The following is a 24,662-nucleotide window of genomic DNA, read 5'->3' on the forward strand; positions in this document are numbered from 1 at the left end:
GTAAGAGAGGAACAGATGGCTCTGGAGGTATGACAAGCTAGAAGGACAGTTCTTATATGCTGTATGGTTTCCACAAGCTTATGTTGATGTGATAAGGGGCTAGAGCTCAGGTGTGTCTGGCCATAGCAACCAGCCAACCAGCAACTAGTGAAACTGGGAGGGATCACATCAGGTAATGATCTCACTTTTTCCCACAAAATTACTCAAACTCCATGTAAAGAAGAAATATATAAATATATATACATATATGCATCTAGACAGCATGTGCATATAGAGTGTACATGACCCTTTGGAGCCTGTCTTTTTGATTCTTGACCCCTCCCCTATGGAAATTGCAAGACTGTTTGTACATGACACAGAGAGTTTTAGCTTCCTTTTTTTACATTTATTGGGGTGGGGGGAAGTGCAGTGTTTGGTTCCTTACTCTGTTTAGCACATGCTTTTCATACAGAAGCTCTATATTTTTGCCCTCCAGAGAATTCTTATACAGGTCAAACATGTTTTCCTAACGTTCCTATGCAGTTACCGCGAGTTGGATTCGCAGTTTAAAAATAAGAAAACTGTAAAGGGATCATGGTTCATCTGTGTCTAGGGTTATTATCATGATTTCAGAATTTGAACAGGTGAAGGTGCATCGCTGTCATGGATTTCAATGGGCCAGGATGCAACTGCCATTTATGCTGTTGTCTTAGTGTGCCCAGAAATGGCTTCTTTTCCACCAACAGAGAACAGAGTGATAAATTGGGATGGTTGAGAGTGTTTTGGGCCAAATGTTGCAATACCTGGCTGCTGGAGTCTGCTGTCTGGTTAGGTGTCTTGATTACATGATCACTGTAAAATCTATGGGACTGGTTTCTAGGAGGGAAATTGCCCAAGATTCAGAGAGATGAAGAGACCTCCTCCACTCCCCCCTTTCCTTCTTTTCTCTCCTCTTCCCTTTTGCTTCCCTTCCCTTATCATCTTTTTCCCCTGTCTTTCCTCCTTTTCCTTCCCTTCTCATCACCATCTTTTTCTTTTCCCTCTCCTTTTTCTTCACTTCTCTTTCCCTCTAGTCATCTTTCTCTTTCTCTTCCCTTCTTTTCCCCTAATCCTCTTTGGCTTTATTTTGACTCTTTCTTTTTTTCCCTTCATTTCCTATTCTGTCATATTATCTTCTTTGTCCCTCTCCTCTTGCTCTTCTGATCTCCCTTCCTTTTGTCTGTAAATTGCCACCTAGAGTACTGAGTATTATCCTTTTCATAAGAATGAACATGACTTTTATGAAGAAACCACCTTCTTCATTCAACAGGTACAACAAAAAATGGTGGGGAGAAGGGAATATAACAACTGCATTGACATAAGTCTGGTTGTATTTTGGGGTGAGTCAAGAAGGGTGACCATTCCCATTAAGCAAGTCTTAGAGAACTGTGTATTGTTTTATGATTTCTGCTCCAACAAGTGGTGCTATCTTCTGCCTCAACGTGGTTGTCTTCTAATTTTTGTCTCTCAGTCACAAACTGTTTGCAACCTTGGTTGATTTTGAAATAGTCAAATTAATTGTTTCACTTATGCTGTTGGGAAATATTTTTAGAGTAGAATCTGACAGCCCAGTGGGTTTGCTGCCACTCACAGGACTCCATTGGGAATGACCGCTCCTTGGAACATAAAGAAGTCCGTGGAATAAGTTGAGGGATGGAAAGAAAGTTGGCACTTAAGACTATTGTTCATCTCAACATTGGCAATGTTCTTTTGCAAAGTCTTAGTCAGGGAAGCTAGAACTACCAAGTCCTTTCAATGGAATACCAACCATCCTCTATTTTGTAGCAAAGAGGCTGAAGCTCAGAAGTTCACAGAGAGTCTGCACTGGACCAGTTTCATTCACCACTTGTGTAACTGTTAATTCCTCATCCTTCACTGGCACTAAATTTGTCACTTTAAATTTTAAAACCAGGGAAACTCAACCTCCATCTTGTTACCATTCCCCGTAGTTCTTCAATCTCTACATGTAACAAGACAATTTCGATAGACCATAGTCATCCCGGTGTCTAATGAAATGCCATCATCTAATGTACTGGGCACCTTTTTCCAGAAATAATATTAATAATGATGATAATGACAACAATGATGTTTACTCTGTGGGTTTTGTTCAATTCCATTTCTGCATTCTGACACATATTTTTTTAATAAAGAGGAGAAAGATTAAAGGACTGTTGCCGTACATTTCTAGATCTACTTCGACTTTACCTCAGATGACAGTTTGTTAACATATACGGACACATTATTTTTAACTTTATGTATGATGCATTCAACAGAACAGCAAATGTTTTTAGAGATTTTCCATTGATTTCTGTAACACATCATGTAATACTGTTACGAATAAACATGTTTAAAAAAAAAAAACATGGTTGAAATTACTTCTATTCTACAGCTTCCCTTAAGGAAGATTGAAGGAAGCAGAGAAGAAATTTCTCTTGGGAGCCCACCAATATACTCATGTTCTTTCTATCAAGTGCCAGATTTCTGGTGGAAATATACAAGTATCACTGGGAAATCCCATTGTCCACTTGAACTTAGTGGGCATTTAGAGATTTCCCATTATTGGAGCAATGCCTCAGGGTTAGCTGTTCAAGGGAGAAATGGATCCTTCATTCCCCATGTGGCTATGAAATATGAGTTGAATTCAGCATATTTCCCACATTGAGAATGACTTTGCCACTAGCCAACCACTTTCTGTTTCCTCAATGAGTCACTTAGTAATTGACTAGATCAATCTTAGATAAGACATAAAAGACTGGATCATTTATCCCAATGCTGTCCTCTTGAAGTGACCTATTCTAAGGAAATTTCCTTATGGAAAATGCTGAGGGTAGTCACTTAGATCAAGAGCTAAGTGAAAACCAGAACTAGGGACTTAAGAATAACTAATGCCTCCTCTTTTTTTCCATAAAGAAGCCCTACTGTAAATCTAATAGAGTCCAGTGGGTTTCCACCAGATGGGTAAGAGAAAGCTAAACCACAGTCAGCAGTGGTCATACTGGTGGCTATGTAGACATATGTTTTCAGAATCATAGGTTTAAAGCTTGAAGGGATGACCTAGTGGGCATCTGGTCCAACCCCCTCATTTTACAAAAGAAACAGAAGTCCAGAGAGTTTAAATGACTTCCCAAAGTCACACAGATTAGCCAGTAGCAAAGTCAATACTAGAAACTAAGCCTCCTAGCTTTGGGGTCTTTGAAAATAGGTTAAATAACCAACTAGGATTGTAACATAAGATATGAAGAGTGAGAAAGAACTCTAGCTATTATCTGATCCAACTCCTCTTTACGAATTGGCAAAACTGAGGCTTAACAAGGTTGAGTCACTTATCTGAAATGACTAAGCTAGTATGGGACAGAATGAGGATCTGAACCCACTTTCTTTGACTCCAAATCCAGTGTTTCATCCATGATGTCTCAACATGCCCACAAAGAATATTTTTAGTCTAGGGATATTAAACACTTGTTGCTTCTCTTCACTGAATTGATGAACTGGGTTTTTAAGCAAAAAGGGTCTGTCATAGCTACATAGTGTTATAAACCTAGTGCAGAAAGGACACTAGAAATCATCTGACCTGACTCCCCCAAATTCACTTGAATTGCAGCTCAGGGACCTTTGTTACATACAAGTAACTATTTCCTAATGTTAAATGTTGATAAAATTTGGAAGACTTTATGAAGGAAAGGCAGAGAAGCTCCTTACCCAAACATCATGGTTTAAGATTAGAGAGTCAATACTTCATCCAGGTCAGCTTATGACTTCATTTTGCTCTTTGGAATTTCTACTCCATTATTAATAAAATTCTCTTCATCTTCGACCCTTTCCTTCTCATGCTATTTCCATCCTCTGGTATTCACAGAGACCTGGCTTTCCCAAGAACAAATTATCCCTAACCACTCCTTCCTGGTTGCACCTTCTCCCATGCCTTCTGATGCACTAGTCTTGGCATATCCCTTTCTACTCAATGCCACTTCCGATCCACCCCCATTTCCTTTGAGGTTCACACTATGCACATATATAAAAAAATTTGTATCCTAGTGGTATCATTCTCCCTTTCTGGGAAGTTCAGTACCTCATTGCCTCTCTTCTGTTCCTCTACTGCTCCCATACTTATATTAGGGGATTTAAAGTATACAAATTTATATCCTCTTAAACACCCTGGCCTTCCAGTTCCTCAGTCTTCTTGGTCCTTGTGACCTGCATCTTCCCTCCATCACAGCTACACCCAGAGATGGTTATACCCTTCTTTTTGCCGTCACCCACAATTGTTCCTGTGCGCAACCATAACCTCTTAAAATTTCATTCTGTGTCTCGCTGTTGCTATCCTTTCTCTTCACTATGACCTCCACTCTTTCCACCCCTTACTACTCTCTTAGGCCAGATTCCTTGCTCTGTATTCACTTTCCCCCCTTCCCAGTCTTGACCCAACAGTTGACTGGTTCAACATTCAACTACACAATCAATAAGCATTGACTAAGTGCCTACTGTGTGTCAGGCAAGAACTATTTCATGATTGTCACATATGGGTCACATAGTAGGTACTCAGTCAATGCTTATTGGTTGCATAATTGAAGGATCTAACCTTAACCCATTCATTTTACAGATGAAAAGACGGGACTGGCCAAAGGTCATGTAGCTAACCAATGATAGAACCAAGCCAACAATTCAGGTCAAGGGTTGTTTGAAATAGGGTGGATGCTCAATTAGAAGCATGAATTACAAACTGGTCAAACTAGAGAGTTCTCTAGATTTTATTTAATTCAACCATCTAACTTTATAGATGAGAAAATTAAGCCCCAAATTGGGGGAGTGATCAAGATCATCATTTACACCCAATTCTTTTGTCTTTCTACCCAGTGCCTTTTCCACTAGACCAAATTTGTGTTGGATGAACTTTAAGCCTTGCCAAGAGGATTGCTTTTTATGGCTCTCTCCAATCCTGTATTTGATTTGGGGTAATTAACTTAGATTTCAGAGCAAGTTTTCCCAAAAGGGTTTTACTAGGCTTTGCTGATTACAGCATTTGGAGAATTTAAGGAGCCAAGTTCACATGAATACCTAACTGGTTCAATTGTAACTCAAACCCGCACATGCCATGGTGATCGACTTTGCAAACCCAAATAAACCTTTAAGAAGTGACAAATTAAAAGGTGCCCTGTTTGAGTGTTAGGATCCTGCCAAAATAAATCCGGGAGGCGTCTCTCCTTTCATTTTCTCCTTAAGAGAAAATCGTGTTGTTTTGACAGGAAATGTTTTTTGTTTTACTCAGACTGACAAGAGAAAAAGTCGAGAAGCAAACAAGTTTCATTAAAATCAACTGACAGAGCTTTGAGTGCTTATAAAAAACCTTTCAATTCAAAGAGAACATTAAAGATGGAGCCCAAAAGATTAGAAGTAAAAGAAAGCAGCTGGCATCCATCATGGCTGTGTGTGAATGTGGTGAGGAGGGGACTTTTTTTCATAGTTTATTAAGTTTTGGAAGAGACCTAGAACAGAATTTGTCAGAGCTAGGAGGGGCCTTAGAACAGAGAAATGTCAGAGCTGAGAGGGACCTTAGAACAAGGAATGTTAGAGTTAGCAGACATGTTAGAACCAATGTTGTTATTGCCCACAGGTACTTTACAACAGGCAATGTCAGGGCTGGGAGGGGCCTTAGAACAGAAGGTACAAACCATAGCCAACCATAAAATTTTAAAGAAAGTGTTTCATTTAAAGCACTGGCAGTAAGTATTCCAGAAGCTCCCCTGAAAAGGAAACAAAGGGTGGACATTCTAGTGAAATCCCTTTCTCCCGTCTCCAACACTTATAATTCTGCTTTGTAGTTTGGATTCTTTACTATGGTAGGAAAGCACACTTTGGAACTTCTGAACAGGCAACCATCAATCAATAAACTTTCAATATCTGAGTAACTCTGTATAATCAAGGGAGCTGGGATGGTGGGGAGGGAAGGTCTCGATCTCTCACTCTCCTGTGTCATGGCTCTAGTCCCTTTATTGTTCCTTCAGCTTCAGGGCAACATAGGCAATCCTCTTCTTTCGGGACCACCCCTACAGTCTCTAGATGGTGAGATCTCTGACCTCTTCCTCCTCCTCCTCCTCCTCCTCCTCCTCCTCCTCCTCCTTCTCGTTCTCCTCCTCCTCCTCCTCCTCCTCCTTCTCCTCCTCGTCCTCTTCCTCCTCGTCCTCCTCCTCCTCCTCCTCCTTCTCGTCCTCTTCCTCCTCGTCCTCCTCCTCCTCCTCTTCGTCCTCCTCCTCCTCCTCCTCCTTCTCCTCCTCCTTCTCCTCCTGCTCCTCCTTATTTTCTTTCTCCTCATCCTTCTTCCTACTACTATTACTATTACTATCGCTGCTACTGCTACCACTATACAACTGAAATATAGAGGGAGTGCAACATAGTGGTTACTGTAATGAATTTAGAACTAGAATGAATGAACTCAAAACTGGCCCCTGACACTGACTAAGTGTGTGACCATGGCAAGTTACTTAACATCTTTAAGCCTCAAACAGCCACCTAGGACAGACCTGCACAAGCTGCAGCCCACAGGCTACAAGCTGTGCAGGCCTGACCTAGGACCTAACAACATTCCAGCCAAATTGACCTGTTCGTTATTGGTCTGTCATGTCTTTCCCTCTCCCACCTCCACATCTTTGCCCAGGCTGTTCTCCATGCCTGTAATGCACTCCTTCCTCACCTCGACACTACAATTCCTAGCTTCCTTCAAGATTCACTTAAGGCATAATTTTCTTTCTTGAGCCTTTCCTCAGTCATTCCCTAGGTCAAGTAGTTTGTGTACCCCTCCAGAAATCATCCTGTATGTACTTTGCATATTTTTTACATTTACTAATACTATGTGCACATGCCATTTTTTCCAACAGAATATAAACTTCTTGAGAGCAGGATGGGTTTCTTTCCTGACTTTGTACCCCCAGCATCTGGTACAGTCTGTCATATAGTATATAGGTAATGAATGTTTGTTGATTTGTTGATAGATGGGTCAGGGTTGATGTCTGCATTGGAGGAGAGAGTTTCCACACCAGGAGTCCCCCTCTGAGATGAGATTGCAAATATTTCAGGTATTCCTCACATGAGCTTAAGGGTTGATCCTGGAACAGAAAGAGTAGTTGCTGCTCACACTTTAAATGAGGTGTGCAGCCATTTAGTCTTGGGGCTGAGCAGAATTGGACTCCATTCCAGGCCATGATGTGCTGATAAGAAACACCCTTCCCTGTCTCCTTTTAAAATTACCTAGCCAGAGGAAGGGAAAAGCCCAGGCCATTATCTTGTATGTTAATGGAGCCCAGAGTCACCTATTAGCTTATTCAGCTCTCCTGTCACCTTATCTCTGTAAGAACATTTGTTTCATGGCTCATCTATCATGGTTAAAAGGTTTTATCAGCCTCTAGAAACACCCCTCAAAGAATAACAATCTTTGGAGTGACACATGATTCTCTGGCCAGTGGACACCGATGCTGCAAAAGATGGCAACAACAAACAGGCCTGGGATTTGCAAGCTTGGCATTTTTATAGCTCCCTCTGTGGAGAAAGTGACACTGACTACAGTGAGCATTACAGGAGGTCAGTGCTTGAAGGGACTTCTGAGATCAGCCTGTTCAGTGTGACCCATTTCTAGCATCCAGATGAGCAGGCTTCTGGTCTCCCCAGATGGGAAATCCAAGATCCCTCCCTTCCTGCCATTTTTAGGACCAGGGCACAGCAGCTGTCAGAATCCATGAGTCCTCCCCATATGCTTTAACACATCTATATTACTAGAGGCCTAAAAGGCAGTAGCAATATTTTCCATTAGAAATCCTATAATTGTCACAACCTTATTGGTTCCTACAGTGATAAGGGAGAAGTGAATGATGGTGTTGGATGGTAGAAGCTGGTTAGATAGGTGGTTTCTCTGGTTACAGATTTTTCTGCACCAAATTCATATCTATCTATCGTATGTATATCTATATATCTATCTATATCTATATATTTACTTTTTATTGCTATCTTTATTTCTTATATCACTTCATTTCCCCAAGAAAGCTCCTTTTGGGATAACTCTGATCATTACTGAACTCATTTCTCTCCAATCCAAACCCACCCATCTCAACTTCCACCTTCTTCTCCTATCTCTTCCCTCTGAGCCCAAGTAACATAAGCCCTCTTTCATTTATCAACTGTACAAATATTTGAATATACCTATCAGGTTTCCCCTAGATTTTCACTACTCAAAGAGGTTCCTTGAACCTATTCTCTCTAGCTCAGTCTCTAGGCCTTTTGTTATCCTGGTAGCTTCCGTATGGTCTTTCATAACCCTACCTATGCCCTTCCTAAACTATGGGGCCCAGAACTGAATACAATATAGTACTATTTGGGAGAGTCAACTCTCTTATTCTGAGCAGAATATCTCCTCAATAGCCTATATATAATGTTAAACTTGGTCAACATGTTTTGCTGAATGCATTTCTCTTTTCTAAAAATTCTTTATCATGAGATAACTGCCTAGGAGGATGTACTGGGAAATGAAGTGATATAAGAAATAAAGATAGCAATAAAAAGTAAATATATATACATATATATGATAGATAAATAGATAGATATAAATTTGGTGCAGAAAATTCTGTAACCAGAGTTACCACCTATCTAACCAGCTTCTACCATCCAACACTATCATTCGCTTCTCCCTTATCACTGTAAGAACCAATAAGATTGTGACAATCATAGGATTTCTAACGGAAAATGTTGCTATCACCTTTTAGGCCCCCAGTAATATAGATGTGTTAAAGCATATGGGGAGGACTCATAGATTCTGATAGTTGCTGTGCCCTAGTCCTAAAAATGGCAGGAAGTTTGAATTCCTATGTCTCTCTGTCAGGAGTGGCTCAGGGATTAATACACTCTGTCTGTGTCACATTTATTCATCAGGTGCAAAGTTTTCTGACAGGAGTATGGCAGCCAAGAAAATTAATGATATCTTCAGCAGCCTTAGGAGAAGTAGAGGGCCCTGAAATAGGGTGATGGTGCTCCCACTTGGCCCTTACTTGGAGTATTATATTCAGTTCTGGGCTGAGCAGTTCAGGAAGGACACAGATAAGCTGAAGAACATCCTAAGGAGGGTGACCAAGATAATGAAGAAGGTTCAGTTCATCTGTTTGTAGATCAACTGAAGGAATTGAGGATGTTCAGCCTGGAGAAGAGAAAAGAAGACTCAGAGAAGACATGATAGCTATCTTGAAGCATACAAAGAGCTATCCTGTGAGATAATATTTTTTAGCATGCTTAGCACAATGCCTGGTACACAGTAGGCCCTATATTCATACTCACTATTATTATGGAGGATAGATTAGATTTGTTCTACCTAGCCCCAGAGAACAGAATTAAGAGCAACGGGTAGACATTTCAAAGGGGTAAATTGAATCTTGATGTAGAAAAAAGTTCCTAATAATTCAGCCTGTCTCAAGATGGAATGGGCTTCCTTGAGGGGGCAGTGAGACCACCCACACCCAACATGGAAACATTCAAGCTAAGCCTAGAAAACTTCTTGCCAAGTATGTTATAGTGGGAAATATTTCTCAGGCGTGGACTGGACTTAATGAATTCTGAAGTTCCTTCCATCTCTGAGATTCAGTGACTGCATGATTTTACCATTGAAGATATTCGAATCGGGAGTTAACATAGTCAGATCATGACAGAAAAGATCTCCCTTTTCCATGAAGCATCAAAAAAACTTCCTCTCTGATGAGCTGTCCCTTTCCTTTATATTTATACAGTTTACATGATGTACAGGATTGGAGAAGAGATAAGTCTAGGTTGTTCTTTTGTATATATGATTCTCTTATTGGATCCTTCTTTCTCTTTCATGTGGGTCTGTGTATACATACATACATACATACATACATATAGTATAGCCCAAAGATGTCTCTACAGGCTCAATTGAGGTTGGGCATCTCCAGCTCCTCTCTCACCTCTCACTCTGAATGCCTTTTTTTCTTTCTTTCATTGAGGTTCTATCCCCAACTTTTATGTGTTCATTTGATGCTGATCCATGGAAGCACATAGTTACTGTAGAAGTTTCATGAGTCCATAGGCCTCTCATTCAAGGATCACATGTAGTCCAGCATCTTTCTATATGTCTGTGCCAATTTGTCCTCTTCTTCAAAAAACCCTCTTTGGAGCTTAAGTGTGTTTTTATCCCTTCAAAGGACATTTCCATGCTAACTCTTTTTTCTCCTTCTTCTACGTCTTCTGTGTCTTTTAGTGGGTACTTATCTCCTTGTAAAGTCCCAAACCAAGGACAAGTTCAGTGGTGTCAATTCTATCTTCAACTCAACAAAGTACCAACCACTTGGTCTCACTGTTGCCAAAGGAAAATAAAAGCCACATCCTTGAGACAATGAAGACTCAGGACAAGGAGAATTCACATCTTGTCCAGGACACAATAGAGAGGAAATGGAGCTCATCTGTCACCAATGTCAATAAGTGTGGAGAAATTTGACATCATGTTGCATGTATCGCAATGTTTCCTTTTCAGGTATAGGCCATAAAAGATGACAACTGGGGTCCCTCCCAGTTCTGAACTGCTGTACTTCTTTAAAATTTATTACCAGAAGGTGGGCCACCTTAATGATCTTTTGTTCACAGAAATCCATGGAGACAATCTCCTAATACTGAGAGGCAGCAACACCCACATCATCAAAAGGATACGTCTGCCGAAATCATAGATCTTGAGAGTAAGAATTCATATTGCCAAAAAGGAAGCACTAAAACAAGAAGCATGTTGAGAAAACCACTACTGCTCAACGACCTTCCCTGATGCAGCATGGGTAACACTTTACGGTAGCTTCCTGTGGCTCCTAGGATGGATGATAGGGTGGATGGAAGGATTAGTAATGTGATCCAGATAGCTGTTTTACTTTACTGGTTAGAATCCTATTCACTTACGGGAGAGGAGTGCATCAAAGTCATTACTAAATGACAACCCTCCTGGACTTCACCTCCATTGTCAATGGCTCAGGGGAGGAGGCTTCAGTCCACAATTCCAAGGGCCTTTACATCATGTTGTCATTCATCTGGAATTTTGCCTTTAGAAATAAGGGGAAGGAGGAGAGAGAATATAAGACAGCAAGAGCTCATGTTTTTATTCCTCTTGTTTAAGAAGAAAAGGGGAGTACTGGCAGCCCTCTCAAACATTCAGTGACAAATATTTATGACCATGAACTCCAGGAACAATTTCCATTCTGATGAGTTGCCTCTCATATCACGTTATTAAAAGGTTAAGGGGAATGAACAGCCAAGGATTAAGATTAGATCTTTCACACTTGAAACCACAAAATCAATAGGACCACGGAACCCATCCATGGAGATGAAGAAATATGCCCCAAGTTTGGAATGATTACTCAGGGAAATGTCAACAGGTATTGACAAGCTTCCTGGTGAAAGACCAGCTACCATTGTTTTGCTGCCAGAGAAACCAAGGCTCTGTATCAGCCCAAGGGGTCTTAAAGCTGTTGCTTTTCATTCTGCCAGAGTCCCTTGGAATTTCTGTATCAGAAAATGGACCACAATCACTTGGCAAAAATGACAGCCTGGAAAGAACTGCAGGGAGCATGCGATTACGCCAATTTCTGGTCAATGTAAAGTCTATTTTTTGGGAAAATTTGCTATCATTACCATCATGCTATTATTATCATTATCATCATCCTTATTATTCAACATTTATGGGAAGCCAACTATCTTCTGGGACAATGATGGAATCAGAGCCGACAGAGCACACTATTCCCTGCACTCTTCTGCTCTGATTTATTCCTTTAGCAGACCAAGAAGGCTTGTAAATCTCCAAAGAAAGAGGGAGTTAGTTGACTAGGCTTTCATGACCATCTCCACATGTTTGATTAAATTCGAGATTAATTTCTAAGCCTGCCCCGCTCCAGGGTACCTTCAAGCTTCATTGACAATCTTTATAATACCCCCAGTGGAGAAATCAAGGGGCATAAGAAATGTATTTCCCAATCGAAGCCAGGGTCTAGGGCCAGGAATAGTAGCAGGCATCATAGTAAAATAAGATAAGATTATGGTACCAGGATATTGGCCTAATTTTCAGGCAGGATCAGGAAGATTGGTGTAGGCAATATTTCTAGCTTCTCTGTTATTCAAACTGATCCTGATTGCACTATCCTCCAAGTGTGGTGGGTAGGAGCAAGACAGGACACTTCTAAGCTGAGCAACCTACTAGTCGGGGACATGCAGTAACTGGATGTGGAATACCATAAAGCTCAACAGCACCAGAGACACTGTGGATGATTTGTTCCATGAAGGTAAGGACAATTGATAGGGTGTACATTGGGTCACTGACATAGAATTGCCCAGGATTGAGGAAATGGTCCTGTGCTTTTGTAGTAGCAGCGGAAGGATGATCTGAATGTGCTACAAGTGGGAAAGATGAGGAAGTGGGCTCCCCCGTGATGTGTGAAGGGTTCTTTAGTATCTTGGGAGTTCTGATTTCCTATTTTTCTATGAGCATTCTCTATTCTTCCCTGGGGATGATATCTTTTCAGTCAGATGTGACAATGTGGATAGAGTCCTGTATCTGGAGTCAGGAAAATCTGGATTTAAAGATTGCTTGAGATCCTTAATACCCATGTGCATCTGGAAAAGTATTTCCCCGTCAGAAAATGGGGAGAGTAATACCAGTAATGTTTACCCCACATGGTTGTTGTGTGAGACTCAAATGAAATAATGTCGGTCAGGGTCCAAGATGTTTTCATGCATTCAGTGGCTCCCTCTCTCACAGATATTGTGGAACCTTTGAATTGTGTCTCCCCCACTAAAGCCCTCTTTTTGGTGTACTTGGCATAGTCTAGCGGTTCTTTTCACTTTTATTTTCCGTAGGACCATATCTACTTCCACAGGGGCTGTGATGTTCAATTCCAAATCTGGCAGCTCCATTATCACTGTGCAAAGAGTTTATTGAACTTTTCATTTCCTATCACTTTAACTTTAGCAACAGAAGTCTTCTTGTTGGATGGAATCAAGTCCAGAATACTAGTTCCCCTCTTTGGTTCCCCCACTTTTGGAAATTTTAAATTTTCATTAAGGCAAGTTACAAATTTCTTTACCTGTAGCACCTGCCAAATTACACAGTAGGCTCTGGCCATAAGAATGGCCAGAGGGAAAATGAAAACAGCCCTTTGGTCATTTTTAGCACAATACATTTCACTCCAATGCATGGTTTAACCAATGCATTCTTGCATTTCTACTTAGCACAGACTTTGAGCCTCCTTGGGAAGACAGTGCAATGTTGTAGAGAGTGAGTTGAATGTGGAATCTAAGGAGGACTGAGTTTGAATTTTCTGTGGCTAAATGTGTGCATTTATTAAAAAATATCCTCTATTATTCAAGCCAGGACTAGAGTTAGTTAAGGTAAGAAGCTGTCCAAAGGCCAAGAATCAGGGAAGCCCAGCGAGGAATGAAATTTTCAAACCTTTCAAAATTCTTTATTTCTGACTCCACTCATGGATTCCATGTTCATCTTGTATTGTAAGGAGCTCACAATCATGTCTATCTGTAGTCAAGGTTTTTCTACTGTGTCCTGGTGAATAGTAAGAACTGCTAAGTTAGAACATGGATCCATATGCAAATCATCACCACCACCATCGTCTTCATCATCATCGCCACCATCATCATCATCTTCATCATCATCACCACCATCATCTTCATCACCACCTCCATCATCTTCATTATCACCACCACAATCATCATCTTCATCACCACCACCATCATCTTCATCACCATCACCACCATCATCATCATCTTCTTCATCACCACCATCATATTCATCATCATCACCACCATCATCATCTTCATCATCATCATCACCACCACCACCATCTTCATCATCATCACCACCATCATTATCATCTTCATCACCACCACCATCATCATCTTCATCTCCACCACCATCATCTTCATCTCCACCACCACCATCTTCATCATCATCACCACCATTATCATCTTCATCACCACCACCATCATCATCTTCATCTCCACCACCATCATCTTCATCTCCACCACCATCATATTCATCATCATCACCACCACCATCATCATCTTCTTCATCACCACCACCATCTTCATCATCATCACCACCATCATCTTCATCATCATCACCACCATCATCATCATCTTCATCTCCACCATCATCATCTTCATCTCCACCACCATCATATTCATCATCATCACCACCATCATCATCAACTTCATCACCACCATCATCATAATCACTTACATTTACATTGTGATTTACAGATAGTAAAGCATGTTGCAAGTATTTCCTTTGTTTCTCGTAACTGCCCGGGGAGGTAGATATTATTACTTCCATTTTACCGATGAGGAACCTGAGGCAGATGAAGGTTAAGTGACTTGCACAGGGTCACAAAGCTGGGAAGTGTCTGAGGCTGCATTCAAGCTCCTGTTTCCCTGGGACTCTGCATGGCACTACCAGCTGTGTGATGTCTGGTAGGCATCCCCCTTTAAGAAGCAGTATGGCCAACCCTTTGTTAAGTCAATATTTTAATGCTCCTATGGATGCATGTTTTCATTGATGAACGTGATATGTCTCAGTGTATATCACAGCCTATTCACATAATCTTTTCAATTTCAATCCTTGTTCATGTATTTCCGTAAGTCCTCCACAGAGGATCTGCCAAACTCTTGGAAAGTCTCATCCGTCACTGTCACTGTACGACCAGCTCCCTGCTTTCAGTCCTATATGACCGAGTGATCTTTTCAAGTCGCTTCTCATTCCCATTGTGGCCCATTTATACCCACTAAGCAACTCTCCATCACCATCTGAGTGGCCTGCAGTTCTGACTCTTCTAAGGCCCTGGTGTTCCATTATTCATAATCATATATCCACTGGTAAGTCGAATAACATCGTGAAAAGATGGACCTCTGCTTAACAGGATGTCTTGAGATTTTGGAAAGAGCTGTCCAATTTCCCAAAATGACTCCTCCCAAGATCCTTTCCTTTAAAAGGGAACCCCCTCCCACCCCGTGTTGACCAGAGACCATTAGATCCCTTGAAGACATGTTCCAGGAATCAACAACTCTGGGACTGAACACTGCTTGGGATCCAACCAAAGTTAAAAGGAGGCAGCCTAGAAAAATCACTATAGGAAAGGGATAAGAGCTGGACCCAAAGTTTCACAGCTTCAGGGGACTCCTGTGTGAATAAACCCCCTCTACTAATGAAGGCAAGAATCTTTTCTGCAACTTACAGTCTTAATGGGCTGCCTGGAGCATATCTCATTTATTGTACAAACTAATGTATGTGCATATAGGTTTCCATATGTACTTACACCAATTTATCTTAGTTATATGTACACATACACATTCATGCACACATGTGTGTAATGTATGTATATATGTATGTTTATTGTACACATTTATTTATTTCATGCATATACACATGCATATATTTATGTATCTATACACGTGTGTTATGTATATACACTTTGATATAGTTATATGTGCATTCTATGTGTGTTGTATGCATATAATACATGTATATGTATGTATGCATGTAAAATCTTTAAACTATATGATTCTTGCATGTTTCCTTTCCCGTTAGAATGTTCGCTCCTTGAGGCCACGCGTTATTTGTTTTGCCTTTCTTTGTATTCCCATCGCTTAGCACAGTGCTTGATGAATAGCAAGTGCTTAATAAATGCTTGTTGACTGACTAGCTGACGGACTGACTGAATACCTAATGGAATGAGAGGGAAATTTACCTGCCCAGAGTCACACCACCAGTATGTGTCAGAAGCAATATTTGAACTCAGGATATCCTGGGGTTGACTTTCTATCCACTAGGAAATAAATCAGACAGAACAGAGTCTACAAAGAATCCCCATGGGGTGCCCTCTTGCTTGGGCCGTGAAGAAGATGCTTACTTGTTTTTAAATGATCTTATCTTTGGCTAGCTGACTTACTCTCATACAAAAGAAACAGATGTTTGCAAGGCTAAGCGAGGAGACAGATGCTATAGGATAAAGCACAGGTAAGATATCTGGCCATGGGAAAGGAGGTGGAGTGGCCTGCACATGCTGGCTATCACGGAGCAGGGGGAGGCTAAACCACAGAACAGGTGGGCTTAATGTCCATATAGATTATAGGGAGTTAGGAGGGTTTGAGTTCGGAAAGGGAAGGTTAGAATTCTTTGTTTTATTTGGAGAGAGTCTGTAGAATTATTCTCTCTCTGTCTCTCTCTCTCATATACATACATATATATGTATACATATACACACATATATGTAATATATAATATACATGTCTGTTTCTGTCTGTCTCTTTGTCTCTGTATCTGAGTCTCTATCTGTCTCTCTGTCTCTGTTTCTGTCTGTCTGTCTCTCTCTCTCTATATATATATATAATATACAAATATCTTTCTGTCTGTCTCTTTTTCTCCATCTCTCTCTTTCTCTGTCTCTTTGTCTCTGTCTCTCTGTCTCTATCTCTCTCTGTCTTTCTCTGTCTCTTTTTCTCTGTCTCTCTGTCTCTCTCTCTCTCTCTATCTCTATCTCTCTATCTCTCTCAACTGCCTCTCTTTTCCCAAAAATTTCTTACTTTTTCTGAGATCTGAGAGACCAAGAGAATCTCTCCATCTTTTTGTCTAAGCAAAAGCTTCATGTGAACCTGAAAATTGACTATGTATAACTTGTTCCTTTTAAATATATAATAAAGTTACCACGTAAATTTCTTTTTTCCTCCCCTCTCCTGCCCTAGAGATAGCTACCACCATCTTTTCAGTCACCCAAGCTTATAATCATGGAATCATCTTCTATTCTCCCCTCCTGGCCATGCCTTGCCTAGCATGCACAGTCGATTGTCAAATCTGGCCAATTCCAGCTCTTCAGTATCTTTCGCATCCAAGACCCCCTAGACAAGGACTTCTCTGTGCTCATCACAGCTACCCTAGTCTATCACCTTTAACCTGGACTATCCCAGTAGTACTCTAGGTGATTACTCTGATTCTAGTCTCTCCTCTCCAACCCATCTCTTACCCAGCTGCAAATGTGATATTCTAAAAAAAAAGTCGAATCATGTCATATCCTTTCTCAGAAGCTCCAGTGGTTCTCTCTTGCCTCTAGGATAAAATGCAAACTCCTCTATCTGACATTTAAAGCTATGTGTAATCAGGCTCCAGTATGTCTTTCCAAGCTTATTATATTTGATTCCCCTTCACATATTCTCTATTTCAGCCAAAATGACCTACCTTCTGCAGCTTGTATTCAACAGTTCTTCTCCCATTCCTAGGCTGTCTCCCTTCCCAGGATGCCCTTCCTCTTCACTTCCACCTCTTAGAATGCCTCAACTCACGTGGAAGCTTCTACAGGGGACCTTCCTAATCCCAGTCCATGGCCCACCAGCTACTAATGCCTCCCAGAAATTATATTAGGTTTACTTTGCATCTATTTCTATGTAAGTAGAAGTGTATGTGTTGCCCTCAGTAATATGTACAGTAATACAGTAACAATGTCCTAAGAGCAGGGACAGTTTTGTTACTTTCTATCCCCAGTGCTTGTCATAATTCTGGAATGTAGTAGGCACCCACTACAAGCTTGTCAGTTTATTGATTGATTAATTAACCTCTCAGTCTTGGTTTGGGAGACTGGGTGGCATATCAGATAGGGAGTCTGCCTCCCCATTGTGAAGATCTGATTTCAGTGCTTCCCTCTGACTCGTACTGTTTGTGTGACCCTGAAAAAGGCACTTTGATCAATTAATCAGGCACCATACTAAGTTCTGGGGATACAAAAAGAGGCAAAAGAAAGTCCCTGCCCTCAAGTTCCTCTGGCAACTAAGAATGTATGTTATAGATGAAGTGTCAACTTGCATTGTTAGAGGGAAATTTCTTACCCAGGAGTTTCATATAGCATTGAAATCACAGGTCCAGTCTCTATTTCTATCCTCAGCCTGTTCATTTGCAGAATGGGGCTAATACTATCTGTAACAATTATCTCAGTTTCAAATAAGATAAAATCCATGCAATGTCTTTTGCAGAACCAGAAGCGTATGTAAAAGTCAGCTGTTATTGTGATGGACTCAGCATCAGAAACACTTGCATTCAAATCAGACCTCAAATATTTCCTTGATCTGTGACCTTGGGCAAGTCACTTAACCTCATCTGCCTCAGTTTCCATATCTGTAAAATGAGGATAATAATAGCACCTACCTCATAGGGTTGTTGTGAGAGTAAAAGGTTATAAATTTATAGCATATGCTTATATACATGTGTACACACATAATGTGTAAGCCTAAATGCTCTAAAGAAATATGCTCTATTGTTAGTATAATAATAAATACTATTTGGGGGCAAGGTAGAGAGGACCCATAGGTCCAGCTGTTTACAATCCCCTATTTCGTGAAAGTGGAAATGAAAGAGACTGAAGACCTGCATCTACTGACAAATTTTCCAAGTGTCTTCTCACCCTGCCCCCATCTTCATTCTGAGTGGAAGGCAGTGGGAGCAGGCATTCCCTCCAAAAGGAGATCGTACAGTTCCTGCCTTTGAGCAGCTTACAGTCCTTAACAGGATATTAGACGTATACTTGGATGACGGTAACACAAGACAAAAGGTGATGTGTGCTAAAAAAAAAGATACAAAGCATTAGGGACATTCAGAAATTCAGAACTGTAAGAGATTGCTTCCATGGGTGGGGAATCAGGGAAGGGTTTTCCTAGAGGCAGTGTGGTAGAGTAGAGGTATTAGAGGGAAAGGAAGGGCGTAAATATTTATATAGTGCCTACTATGTGCCAAGTGCTAAGAATTGTTTACAAATGTCTCATTTAATGCTCACAACAGCCCTAGGAAATGAGTGATATTATCTCTATTTTATAGTTGAGCAAACTTAGGTAAACAGAGATTATGTGACTTGCCCAGGGTCACATAGCCAATAAGTATCTGAGACCAGATTTGAACTCAGGTCTTCCTGCTCCCAGGACTAGTGCTCTACCCACTGCACCAGCCTCCATAGTAGAGTCAGAAGACCTGGATTTGATCCCACTTCTGTTATGCTTAATACCTTTGCAACCATAAGCAAATCCTTAAATCGCTTTGGGCCTCAGTGTCTTTGCTTATAAAGCAAGAAGATTGAAGTAGCCAGTCAATCAATAGGTATTTACTAACCACCTACTATGCGCCAGGCATGGGGCTAAGTTCTAGGGATATAAAGGAAGTTAAAAATACAAAAACTAATAGCAAGTTCCTGCTCCCAAAGAGCTCACAGTCTAACAGAGGGAAAAAATGCAAACAATCAGGTAAAAGCAAGATGGAGACCAAATAAACTGGAAAGCCTTTCAGAGAGAAGGCGATAACATTAAAGGCAAGTTGGGAAAGGTGGGATTTCCAATGCTGTGTCTCACTCTCATTGCTGGGATCCTGCAGGGAGGAGCCATGTGACCAAGGCCATGGTAACATCTAAGATTTGGATGCCCAGAGCTGTGAATTTATTTTAGATTGTAAAACTTCGTGATTCAGGGCAAGTTATGTCGGAGGAATCGGTTTGGTGTTAAAGGGCCTGGGTGAGAATCCTAGTGCTGCTATTACTAACCAGGTCACCTTTTCTGGTCCTTGATTCCCACATCTGTAAAGTGAGGGGCTTTTTGCTTGTCTGTTTTGTTTTTATAGTTAATGTAATTGGTTTCCTTTGACATCCTATATATTTTACTTTTTATACTTAAAAATATCATCCTGAAAAGTTCACAGATTTCACCAGCTTCCAAAAGGGTGCATGATATACAAAAAGTTAATCTTCGTTCTAGAACATCAAGATATTTTTAAAATTTCTGTTCCAAAGCTATACCTCTTTCCTGAAACTTCCAATACTACCCAAAATACCCTCTGCTAAGGGATGCTTTTTCTTCTTGTCAAAGCTACAATAATTTCTCTACTTCTTCTCTTGATTTCACTCCCTCTCTTCTCCTCTTCTCCAGGGAAATTCCTCTTCTGTCTCTCTGTCTCTGTGTCTCTGTCTCTCTGTCTCTCTCTCCCCCATTTTTTCTCTCTCTCTTTCCCAAATACTGACAACCTTGTCCAAGTTTTCTCTTAATGATAGTGTCTTCTTTCTGCTAATTACCTACAATTTATCCTGTACATATCTTCTTCAGGCACGTTTGTTTGTAAATTATCAGGAAGGAAGGAAGGATGGAAGGGAGCAAGGATTTATTAAGCACTTACTATGTGCCCAGCACTGTACTAAGTGCTGGGAATGTAAATTTAAGCATTTTCTTTGCACATTTTCAATGCTCTTTCTTCCTGGCTTCTCTTATTTCCCTTTGACTTCCTTGTGATGCCACTCTTCTCCAGGTTCTCCCCATCCTGTCTGATTGGGCCTTCTCTGTCTACTAAGGTCTGGAATAATGTTGTCAAGTAGATGCATATTCCTTCAGGTCACATATTGACTCAAAAACTCAGAAATTAACATTATCTATGCTGTATTGCATTTTATTCACTTTATTAAACATTTCCCAATTACATGACAATCTGGTTCAAGCCACATTGAAGAACTTTGCAGGTCCCTAGCCCCAAGTTTCCCATTTCTAGTCTAGGACTATTTGCTCTGGATTCATCCACCAGGGACTTCTTAGGAGAGAGCCTGACATAAGTGTCTTCTGGAGGACATGGGGAGATGGCATCTGGGGCCCCTTCAGCTATTTCTTCTTTACACTGTGTTGGCTTGTCTCTACTTGTGCATCTCCAAGTAAGCGACTCATAAAAATGTTCTCCCGATCAATAATATGACAGGAGATGGAATTCTGCACAATGCTGACCGGCTCCTGGCTGTTGGGGTAGTGAATAAGGGCTGTCTCGTTGAGCTATTTGTGTGCATCTGATAAAATAACATCAGCCACCCCGTTTCCATTATGCTGGCACTGAGCCATTGCCTTCAACAAAAGTCCCAGGGAGAAACTGACATGTTTAAAGGTATTTTGTCATGTCAAGAAGAATAGGACTCCCTTTTTCCAGCACCCCAGAACAAAGCGCTAATGTAATCTCTATGCAAAGGAAGGTTTGTTAGGGATGAGAAAGAAAAGGAAATTCAGCTGAAATGACTTAGATATATAACAGTGACCAGAACTGCCTGCTAATCAGCTGAAATTCCTCAATAGTGATCATATCAAGCTCCGTTTATCTCTCTCTTCCTTCTCTCCTTATGTTTGATTCTCCCTCCATGTGTCTCTGTCACTCTGTATCTTTCTCTCTTTTCTTCTTTCTCTGTGTCTCTCTCTCCCCCATTTCAACAATCCAGCTAGCAGCTATTGTAGGGGTGAAAGCCCAACAACAAGAACGCTACCAGCATTCTGCAAAAGCACAGGTTCTTTTGATCTGCTTAACTAAGGAAAGCTACGTGAAGGGGTTGACAAGCTTACTTTAATTCAGCATACAAATATCATTCACTTAGTTCAGGGGAAAAAGGCAGCACCCTGAACTTCAGAACAAATACAGACAAATTACAAACATCAACGGACAGACCTTGTCTGATTCAAATCCCAATACATAGTTACCAGAGTTCAACAAAGTCTCAGCATCCGGGTTCTGGAGGGCTCCTTAGCTACAGCTGCTGGGAGTCTTTGCATCAGTACCATCACGAGTGAGAGCCCTCAACAAATTACAAACAGACAGACCCAATACAATTCATAGTTACCAACATCTAGGTTCAGCCCGGGAGCTCAGAACAAGGGCTGGCCCAGAGTCACACTCACCACCACTGCTGTGGGTAAGAGCTCCAAAGAAGAGAAGGCCAACCCCTGGTTTTATATCTTTATCAGCGTCAGGGGTGAGTCACACATGTGACTCACCCACATGACCTAAAATCGTCACAAAGAGGTGACTTAAACCCACGTGGTCTAAGAGCCTCTGATGTCTCAAACCTATCACTCAAACTCATTTGTAAACTAGGCCCTCCCCTGAGTTAGCCCCATCTTGGGCCCCACCTTAGTTACCAATCCACACCCACATAGGTTTTACACCTAATAGGGGTTTGGGCCTAGGGCTTAGCAGCTAGTAAGGCTCAATGAAATACACTGAATTACTCAAAGGAAACAAACCAAACTTTTCAAGGGCACTTGTTGAACTAAGTGCTAAGAGCCCATTTTGCTTACCAACACACCCCTTCTCCCTGTTTCAACAATTTGGCTAGCAGCTGTTGTGGGGGTGAAAGACCAATACAAGCCCAACAACAAGAACACTACCAGGATGCTGCAAAAGCCCATGTTCTTTTGGTCTGCTTTACTAAGGAAAGCAACATTAAGGGGTTAACAAGCTTACTTTAATTCAGCATACAAATACCATTCACTTAGTTTAGGGGAAAAAGCTAGCACCCTGAACTTTGGAACAAATACAAACAAATTACAAACATCGACAGACAGACCAAATACAATTCATAGTTACCAATATCCAGGTTCAGCCAGGGAGCTCATAACAAGGGCTGGCCCAGAGTCACTTGTGCCACCATGGCTGTGGGTAAGAGCTCTGAAAAAGAGAAAGCCAACCCCTGGTTTTATATCTTTTTCAGGGTCAAGGGTGAGTAACACATGCGCTACCGGCAGCTCAGCTTCGGCTGTAGGCATCTCTGGCTCCAACCGGAAAAGGAAAGGAGGATCTTCAAGCTGTCCTCTCCCCTCTTATAGAGTTTTTGACATCATCAAGCGCCGCCTGAACGACCAGGGCCAATTGGTTCCTGACTTGGCCCTTCCCCCAGCGTAGACCACGTTAACACACCTCCCCTCAGCCAGCGCCACGACTCATCATACAGGAAGCTCTGGTCCTGCCCCGGAAGAGCAAGCCCCAGCGTCCAGAGAAGCTCAACGAGGCGAGCTGAGTCATTCAAAGAAAACAAAGTCCATTCTGGCTACACACATGCAACTCACCCACATAACCTAAAATTGTCACAAAGAGGCCACTTAAACCCACATGGTCTAAAAGCCTCTGATGTCCCAAACATGTCACTCAAACTTGTGTGTAAACTAGGCCCTCCCCTGAGGCAAGGAGGTCACCAAGGACTCTCAATCTAATCAAGGAAACAAAGGCCAAACTCTTCAAAGGGCACTTGGTTGACCTGAGTGCTAAGAGCCCATTTTGTTTACCAACACACTCTCCCTCCCCCCTCTCTCTCACACACACAGACACAGACACAGAAACAGACACATACACACACACACACACACACACACACCTCACATACTCATCCTCCAAGTGATCATAGGAGTCGCTGCCTCAGAGATGAGAGAAGGATTGCATTGTCTGTGTACTCTCTCTTGTGGTTGATGCTCTTGGGCCAGAACTGGAGAAGCAGCAACAGGGATACCAAGATATGGTAGGTGATGCAGGGGATAGTCAAGAGTGGGGAACTTGCAGCCTTGAGGACAACATAGGTCCTCAAGTGCAGCCCTTTGACTGACTCCAAACTTCACAGAACAAATCCTTTTATTAAGGTTCCCCACCCTTGGGATAGATAGTTCCACTGTTCTAACTTGGTAATGAGACACTGTGTTGAACCTCCAGCATAGGCTTTTCCCAGGCATATCAATGTAGAAAAGAATATCCAGCATGACTTTGGAGTTACCCTAGGATCATGCTAATAGGGTCACCAAATAATAAAAAGACTGGATACTGTACTATATGAGGATCAGTTGAAGGAATGGGGATGGACATTTAGGCTAAAAAAAACATTTTTGGCAAAAGGGAGGAGGAGGGAATGACAAAATGTCATCAACTCTCTGAAAGTGTGTCACTTATTGGGATTGGATTGGATTTATTGTGCTTGGCTCCAGAGGATAGCACAATCAGTTTCTGGCCATCTCTAAGCTTTGCTGTCCACTTTCTGGCCCTCCCCTCCTATGGCCAGAACCTGAACTTCTGGACCAGATCCCTGGGCTCAGAATGAGGAGTTTTCACCTTACCTGGCCTGACCATGTCCATAGCCCAGCCCTGTTGACATGCCCTCTCTCCCACCTCCTCACTTTTCTCTCCCTGCTCTCCTTTATCTTCACCCAATAGAATGTAAGTTCTTGAAGGGAAAGGACTGTCTTACTTTCCATCCTTAGAGCTTTGAACTGTACTTGGAACATAATAAGCATTTAATAAATGCTTATTCATTCATTCATTCATTCAAGTTGTAGGGAGCCAGATTTCAGCTAACTGAAAAGAAATGAGCCTGAATTGGGTAGACCAATTCCCAAGAAAAGTAGGCTGCCTTGAATGAACCTGGTTTCCCATCACTAGGAAACCTCAAATGAGACTGGATGACCACTTGTTGGGTGCATTGTAGAGGGAATTCATATTCAGATACAAGCTGAATCAGTTAAGACACTGAGAACCCTTCCAACCTTGAGAATCTGTTATTCTAGGGCATCCATAGGAAACACTAGAGCATAGCATTTCTACCTTTTTGCTCATTCTGTCTCCCTTCTAGACTGTGAGCTCCATGAGTGTGGGGAATATGTCCTTGTATCATATTTGTGACCCCAGATTCTCATCTCTCACCTATGCTGTGGCATTGAGTGAGTCACTAACTTCTCCATGCCTTGAGCAACTTTTTAAGACTGTAAGTTGCAGAGGAGGTGCAGACCTATATTGAGAAGGAGTTTCCTCATCT

At 41.5% G+C, this 24,662-nt stretch overlaps 1 pseudogene; it reads left to right on the forward strand.

Annotated features, from left to right (window-relative positions):
• The window catches only part of LOC118846103, a 51,507-nt pseudogene that overhangs the window by 1,110 nt on the left and 25,735 nt on the right, over positions 1-24,662 (forward strand).

This window comes from Trichosurus vulpecula, chromosome 4 (assembly GCF_011100635.1).
Source record: "Trichosurus vulpecula isolate mTriVul1 chromosome 4, mTriVul1.pri, whole genome shotgun sequence".
In the NCBI taxonomy this organism is placed as follows: domain Eukaryota; kingdom Metazoa; phylum Chordata; class Mammalia; order Diprotodontia; family Phalangeridae; genus Trichosurus; species Trichosurus vulpecula.